Raw genomic sequence first — 7,706 nt, 5'->3', positions numbered from 1 at the left:
AAAGGCTCATTCTGGATGTGATACTGGACATTCAGACCACAAGCCCTGCTGAGGGTCTCATCGAAGCAGGACTTGGTCTCCAAACTGTTGAGAACTCCCTCCCCCATCAGGAATGCCGTCTCACCAGCCCTCCCCACTAGAGGATGGATGCTGAGCTCATGAAAACCAATTCTGCTTTCATCAAAAATGGGGGCGCCCGATCTCAGGGCAGGCTGTTATGGGCTATAACCAGATTCACCAAGAGGCTGAAAAGCCTTTCTGATCTTGGTGTCTGGGTCCCAAGAGGCAAAGACCTGGGTCCTCGGGACTCAGAGTCCAGCGGCAGCGCGGCAGCAGAGAAACACGCGCAGTGAGTGTGTCCAAAGGGACGGTGCTGGAAACCAGGACCGGAGGGGCTGCGGAGGGTGGGGTGGGTGAGGGGGATCCAGCACGGTGCCGAGCTGGGAGGGAGGGGGAGCCAGACTTGAAGGAAGGGACCGGGGCAGGAGGAAGGGCTCTCCAGGCAGAGGGCACAGCCGAGCCCAAGCCCAGAGCAGGCACAGGGAGGAAGAAGCGGCCTGGCTGGAGTGGAGGCTGGAGCAGGGCTGGCACCACTCTCCCGTCAGGCCCCAGACAGCAAACAGCTGAGGTTTTTCAGGCCAGGAAACCCTCAAGGGTGTCCGGAAGGCCTCGGTCTCAAAGACAACCCTGATGACGCCACACGAACCACAGCAGTTCCCTAAGTCACTGGCGTGGCTGTGACTTAATGCAGATGCTGAAATGTGAACTTCACATGTTGCAAAATATTTGTCTTTTGATTTTTTTTTTCCCCAAGAACTTAACCATAAAAACCATTCTGTGCTCAAGAGCAGGCGCAAGACAGATGGGCTCCCGGGACTTGGTGGGGCCTCCGGCGTCTGTCCTGGGCACACAGAGGCCACTGCGCATATGCAAAGCTCTGCAGCGACGTGACGGATGAGTTTTATACCTCACCTGGAAGCTCTTGAGAACAGCCCCCTGCAGGAAGGGTGAAAGCCAGGGGACCGCCCGCAGGAGGGGTGCGATGGTGGGAGGGGCTTCAGGACCCCTCCTGCGCCGAGGAGGGAACCAGGGCGGGGTTGTCCTGGCCTGACCAGATGTGGGGGGATGGTGAGACCAAGGGGAGTGCTGTGCGTTACCCAGGTTTGGGGCCTGAACAGCTGAGAAGATGATGTGCCCACCAGTTGAGATGATGTGCCCACCAGCCGGCAGGTGGGATGGCCACACGGGCAAGGGGGGGACTTGAGACCACAGAGAAGTAACCTCGTGCCCCGCCCTTACTGGGGCAGCCCAGAGCCAGGCGCAGAGAAACGCCAGTCGTCACAGGCAGAGGGGTAAGCAGAGGCCACCACCGCCTTGTGTTAAGTCATCAGGCAGGTCTGGCTTTGCTGCCAAATGAGTTACAGAGTATTTCCATTCTCGTGGCTTTTCTGGATGTGAGGCACAGGACTTGAACCTTTATTTGCTGAATAACACCCAACTGACTACAAAGGGGTGGGGGCGCTCCCTGGGGGCTATTTCTAGCGCTCTGAGGTTGGCAGCCTGAGGTTTACTGTGGCTGCAATTTATGCCTATTCGTTTTCTTAAAAGTCGTCCGGAAGAATCACCCGTTTCCAAACCTCCGCTCGACACCGGCACCGGCCTGAGTCAGTTACACAGATGGATTTTCCTCGCTTTCTTGGCCCACTGTGGCCTCTGCCGCCTCTGTGTCCCGGGTACGGCATTGTCCCCACCCACCCACAAGATCCCGCCCCATCTTCCTGACCTCGACTCCAGCAGGTGCCAGCCGCAGGCCGGTGCTCCTTTTGTGGAGTATCCTAGGGAGCGGTGCCTTCTCATCTCAGAGAAGAAGCCAAGCCTGCCAGCCAAGGGGTGGCCGGGCAGAACAAGTGAGGTCCCTAAAGGATCCTGTGGGAGTGACGCCCACAGGTGGCCCTCCAGTTTCTTCTCCCCCGGCTTTATCGAGATATCATTGACAGATAATGTGAGTTTAACATTTATAATACAGTGATCCGATACACACAGATACTGTAAAACCATGACACAGCAGGGGAGTCAGCACCTCCATCCATCACACAGTTGCCCTTTTTGCCCGGTGAGAACATTTAGGATCTACTGTCTTAACACCTTTGGAGCACAGGATACAGGACTGGTAAGCCCCCACACTACACATTCGATCCCAGGACTCACTCATCTAACAGCTCAAGGTCTGTACCCTTTAACCAACATCGCCCCAATCGGCCCTAGCAACCGCCAACCCGTTCTGTTTCCACAAGTTCAGTTTTTTGTGACTCTACATACAAGTGAGTTCATACTGTATTTGTTTCTGATCTCAGCACAATGCCCTCCAGGTTCATCCATGTTTCTGCGAAAGGCAGGGCTTCCTTTTTCATGGCTGAATAATATTCCATTGTGCATATACCACATTTTCTTTATCCATTCATCCATCCATGGGTAGGTACGTTGCTTCCATGTCATGGCTACTGTCAACCATGCTGCAATGAACATAGGGGAACAGCCATCTCTCTCTTTTTTTCACTTTTTGTCTTTTAGGGCGCACCCACAGCACATGGAAGTTCCCAGACTAAGGGTTCAATCAGAGCTACAGTTACCAGCCTATACCACAGCCACAGCAACCCTGATCTGTGCCGTGTTTGCAACCTACACCACAGCTCACGGCAAGGCCAGATCCTTAACCCACTGAGCGAGGCCAGGGATCAAACTCGCAACCTCACGGTTTCTAGTTGGATTCATCTCCACTGCGCCACGACGGGAACTCCAAACAGCCACCTCTTCTACACACTGCTTTCATTTCCTTGGTACACAGGCCTCCGAAGTGGGATTATTGATCACATGGTGGTTCTACTTTTAATTGTCTGAGGAGTCTCTATACGGGTTTCCATAGCGGCCGCACCAATTTCCATTCCCAACAGTGCAGGACAGTTGGCTCTTCCCCTCGCCCTCTCCAATGTCCGCCTCTTGCCATTTTGATAAAAGCCATTTGAACAAGTGGAGGCGGCATCTCACTGTCATGCTTTCCCTGAGGACCAGGGATGGGGAGCATCTTTTCACGCACCTGTTCACCCTCTGCATGTTTTCTTTGGGAAAATGTCCTTTGCCCATTTCTTCATCAGACTGTTAGGGCGTTTGTGCAGGTTTCTGTCTTGGGGCTGATGAAGGAGCTCTTAAAGCTATTTCTGGAAGGTTCTGTAGCTGGGCGAGCAGCAGCAGGATCCTTGAGGTCATGCGTAGTCTCCCACAGCCGAGTGACCACTCTGTACAACACCTGACTTGCTGGGGAAGTTTTATGCTCAATTACCTTTTGTAGTCATAGAATAAAGCCTCACGTGTTTCTGTAGTCACTTCGCACATGTGGAAAAGCCACCGGCAATTGCCAGTCTTGACATTTGGCCGCGTGGTTAAAGCAAACTCCCCGAGGTCCTCCACAGCTCGCCCTGCATTCCACCCACCCCCGGGAAGGGGCGCCAGTGCCAAAGGCAGAGACCCCCTCCCCAGCCCCCCGGCCCCACCTTCTCGGTCATCTGACTCCTTCTGGGCAAAACCGGGGCAGGAAGAAAGAAAACACACACGCAGCCAGCCACATGCAGGGTAACTCCCTCCAGCTCACACTCCCCCGGTAGCTGAAAACACACACCTGCACGCAGGAGGCTCTCGTAGCTCTCGTCGGGGGTGCGGGCCCTCCAGAAGCAGCTACAAGCTTCTATTTTTGCTTCAAGTTCTCCATGAGTCAAAACAGGGAGAATTCCAAGCGGGTGTAGCACCGCGTCCACAGGCCCCCGGGCAGATGCGTTTTCACCTGCTGCGACAGTGGGCTCATCCGTGCGTCCCACCGCAGGCAGGAAAGAGTCATCAACCCGAGGAAGCCACCTCTGCTCCCGAGTCCCGAGAGCCAGAGTGTAAGCAGCTGAGCCCATGCGCAGCCCCCAACCTTTAGGTCAGTGAATGAAGACTCCGCTGTCCACGCGCTTCTTCTTTTTTTTTTTTTGTCCTTTTGCCTTTTCTAGGGCCGGTCCTTCGGCATATGGAGGTTCCCAGGCTAGGGGTCTAATCGGAGCTGTAGCCACCAGCCTACACCAGAGCCACAGCAACGTGGGATCCAAGCCGAGTCTGGGACCTACACCACAGCTCACGGCCACGCCGGATCCTTAACCCACTGAGCAAGGCCAGGGATCGAACCTGTAACCTAACGGTTCCTAGTCGGATTTGTTAACCACTGCGCCACGACGGGACCTCCCCACACACTTCTTAAATAAAGGTACCTCCCCCCAGGGCACACAGCAAGTGAGAGGGAAAAAGGCCCCAGCTCATCTCTGCCCGTAAAAGAGGAATAACCCACGCCCTGTGCCTCCCTGGGGGTGGGACGAGGGCCCCCAGTGAGTCTCCCCCACGCCCCCTGGGCCACCAGACCTGAGCACCACACAATTCCAGAACTCTCCAGCCCCTGTCACGTCTTCCGTGGTGGACGCCCCCCACCCCCCAGGGACCCACCACCTGCTCGGGCTTCCGCCTGCATTAGTCAGAGCTTCAGCTCCGGGAGGCACCATCGGCTCCGACGCAAGGCCGCTGCCAAGCCCACGTTTCCTAAAAACTCCCGTCTCACACGGAGGCCCTGCTTGATCTTCATGGGCGAGGCTCGGAAAACGGAGACAGACTCAGCAACAGGGGCAGCACCTGCACGGGCTCCCCAGAGGTCCTCGGGGCTTAACCTCTGGGGCTTAAGCGTTTCGGCATAAAAACATTTAAGAATTATCTTTAAAAACTCATGACTCTGCCGCTGAGCCCAACAGAAGTAGCTGGGGAACTGGGATGTCCCACAGCCTGAGGCGGTCTGTACCCCAAACACACAGGACCTGGGCCACCCCGCTTACTGCGACTGTCACACCAGAGGAGCCGCTCAGTTAATTACAGCAAAAGCAGCCCCTGTGTTCACAGCCTCACAAAACCAACCGGCAGTTAAGAGTGGGGAGAGAGACAGGTTAGGGACAGCGGATTAAGAGGCAGACGACGTGGTAGGAAATAAATAAGCTAAAACCAACTATAATGGAAAAAATAAATCCATTTAAAAGTTTTTTAAAAATAAGGGCGTTCCCGCTGGCACAGCGGAAACGAATCTGACTAGTATCCATGAGGATGAGGGTTCAATCCCTGGCCTCGCTCAGTGGGTTAAGGATCCGGCATTGCCGTGAGCTGGGGTGTAGGTCACAGACATGGCTCGGATCCTGTGTGGCTGTGGCTGTGGTGGAGGCCAGCAGTTGTAGCTCCAATTGGACCCGTAGCCTGGGAGCCTCCATATGCCTCGGGTGCAGCCCTAAAAAGCAATAAATAAATAAATTAAGCTCCAAGGACGCACTGTACAGCACAGGGAAACATAGCCATTATTTTACAATAACTTTAAATGGAGTATAATCTATAAAAATGTTGATTTGCTGTACTGTACACCTGAAGCGAATATTGTTGAAGTCAACAATATGTAATTCAGTAAAAAATAAAAATATCACATATGTTTGGACTCCCCAAAAAGCACCCCATCTGTCAGATTAAGTGGCTCCTTCTCATGTCACTGAAACTGAGTTAGCAATTTTGTTTTTTTTTTTTTCTTAAGGTCTCACCTGCTGCATATAGGAGTTCCTGGGCTAGGGGTTGAATCAGAGCTACCGCTGCCAGGCTACACCACAGCCACAGCAATGCAGGATCCTGGCTGCCTATGTGACTGACACTGCAGCTGGCAGCAACGCCAGATCGCTGACCCACTAAGTGAGGCCAGGGATGGAACCCACATCCTCATGAACACTATGTCGAGTTCTTAACCCACTGAGTCATGACAGGAACCCATGATTTTGAGTCTCGAGTTGGCTGATCCAAAGGTTGCAAACTAGCTTTGGGCACGTTGTCGAGAACCGCAAAGCACGGCAGAAGCCAGGTATGCGCCGAAGCCCGGGACTGTCTCCTTGGAAGTCCTGCACAAGACAGAGCTGAGGCGTTGCTCCCGGGTGTCCTGGGGTTCAGGGCTCTGGCCCCATGAGATGCAGGAGCCACTCCACAAGGAGGAAAGAAAGAGGGACCAAAAAGGCAGCAAAGCCAGGGGTGCCTGCTGGGTGGTGAAGATGTGCGCCCCCTGCCCCGTCTCCTCTTCTACGGAAGCGAAGTCCATCGTGAGAGGCCCCCTCCTGACCCAAGGCCCATCTCCAATCACCAGCACGGTGGGGGTTAGGGCTTCCACACCTGAGTGCCCCCGCCCCAAACACACACACACACAATTCTGTCCCGAGCACCGACCTCAGGAAATGCTGCTTTTCTGGAGGAGGAAGAGCTTATCTCCAAGGTTTCTGAGAAATCTACAAGGCTGCGGTTCTCACGGTTGATTTAACCTTCCGGATCTGCTGACACAATCCCATCAAGGGCAGCCCCACCACCTGCAGCACCCCCAAAGGCCAGGAACCCCAGAGTCTCCCCGGCGCCCCCAGCTCTCCCAGCCCAGCAGACGAGCTGCTGGAATCAGAGCAAAGGTGGTGCTTCCAGGTCTCCAGCGAATCGCAGCATCGCTCTGCCGTCTGAGCACGCAGGTACCCGGGCAGCCGGTGCCTCTGCACAGCCACATCCAGGACGGAACCGCCCAGGCTCGAGAAACACCTGGCACAGGTGCAGACGACATGCCAAGCACCACGCCCTCGCCTCCTCTGTCTGAAGAGGACACTTTTGCCCTTGGGGTTCTCCTCCACAGTCGAAAAACACCCCAGCTTATGCTGATTTTTTTCTTCAACGGCTCTTAGGGAGGCAAATAAAGGTAAACATTTTTCTTCATTTCCAAAGAGAGACATTCTAAAATAGACTTTGCCACTTCCTATGGCTGTCAACAGCTAGTCTGCATTAATTTCATAGAAACCACCACCTATAAATAGCTCAGCTGTTTCTGCAGGGATTTACCCCTGAGCTCGCTGGGTTTAGCACTGGACTGACAGCAGCCGGAAGCGGCAGCACGGTCCGTCCCCTCGGCTTAGGCGTCTCACGCCCTCCACCTACCGGCGGCTGCTGCAAATGAGCCCCAAAGAAGTCAGGCTTCAAGTCTTTAATAATGGAGACCGACCACTCCACGGAGCCCTGCTGCACCTGGGTACACATCAGAGCATCACTGAAGGTGCATCACTTATTTCACAAAACTGAAGCCACATGAGCAGGCAAATCAAGGCAACAGTGGATCAGTGTGTACAATCCATCATTTAGGGGGATTCCAGACTCCGCTAACCCTGCAGTTCTGAGACTGTATTTCAGTGTGCAGGCCGAGTAGCGGGCTGCTTTTCTAAGCCTGGGCTCCAAGCATTCGTGCTGAGCCTGGGAGCAGCTTTCAAGGCGGCGTAACCACGCTGGCCGGCTCGCCAGCAAATCCTCAGTTTTCCACCCACGTTCCCCCGGCTGCTGGTCTGGACTTCCATTCCCCCTCCAGGGCACAGTCCCAGTCAAGCGCTGCCCCCTGACTCTCTGGGGGGGCTCCCGTTTCCCCTGACTCCCCTTTCCGGGGAAATCTGAGAGAGTTCTTCAGGCCTGAAAGAGGCACAGCTCACACCTGTCTCGCCTGTCCCCTCCCCCACATCCCGAGGGTCTCAGACAAACAGACCACCTGTCCCTCATTCCAACCCTCTTCCTCTCTGTCAAAGCAAATCTAGGAGTCC

At 54.7% G+C, this 7,706-nt stretch overlaps 1 protein-coding gene across 5 annotated transcripts in view; it reads right to left on the bottom strand.

Annotated features, from left to right (window-relative positions):
* The window catches only part of AGAP1 (ArfGAP with GTPase domain, ankyrin repeat and PH domain 1), a 558,467-nt gene that overhangs the window by 462,420 nt on the left and 88,341 nt on the right, over nucleotides 1-7,706 (bottom strand). The window lies entirely within an intron of this gene.

Source organism: Sus scrofa, chromosome 15 (assembly GCF_054392235.1).
Source record: "Sus scrofa isolate SSC_HxYL_T2T_F1_AM1 chromosome 15, Sscrofa_HxYL_maternal_Yorkshire_Landrace_v2.0, whole genome shotgun sequence".
Classification (NCBI taxonomy): domain Eukaryota; kingdom Metazoa; phylum Chordata; class Mammalia; order Artiodactyla; family Suidae; genus Sus; species Sus scrofa.
Note: the sequence above shows the minus strand (reverse complement) of the source record. Positions and strands in the feature narration are given on the sequence as shown.